Source organism: Myxocyprinus asiaticus, chromosome 5 (genome assembly GCF_019703515.2).
Source record: "Myxocyprinus asiaticus isolate MX2 ecotype Aquarium Trade chromosome 5, UBuf_Myxa_2, whole genome shotgun sequence".
In the NCBI taxonomy this organism is placed as follows: domain Eukaryota; kingdom Metazoa; phylum Chordata; class Actinopteri; order Cypriniformes; family Catostomidae; genus Myxocyprinus; species Myxocyprinus asiaticus.
This window is the reverse complement of record NC_059348.1, coordinates 36,454,755-36,455,107: the sequence shown is the minus strand read 5'-3', so window position 1 is coordinate 36,455,107 and position 353 is coordinate 36,454,755.

Sequence of the window (353 nt, the reverse complement as noted above, 5' to 3'; positions counted from 1 at the left end):
AGTTTTTAAAGTATGTACGAGTTTACACCAGATTAACATGTCGCGCTCTATATCAGACTGTCAGCATAAAAGAAATCTGTGCCTGTTGTTTCAAGAGATGGCATGTGTGATAGAGTGTTAAAATCCGAGCTCGGGCTATTGGAAATGTGCAGAGCAGGGCAGTAGTGCAGTGCAGTGAGTGAGCGTACTGAAAGAGTTCCTCTTGCACTTCCCCCTCCCGGCACTGAGGTGAAGGGCTGCCTGGGTGGTCTCCCTCTCCCTCCACTTTGGTGAGCTGTTGCTTAGCAGCTAATAATAGGAGATGTTTGCAAAGTAATTTGCCTCTTCCTTGGCCAATGAGAACCAGAGCACTT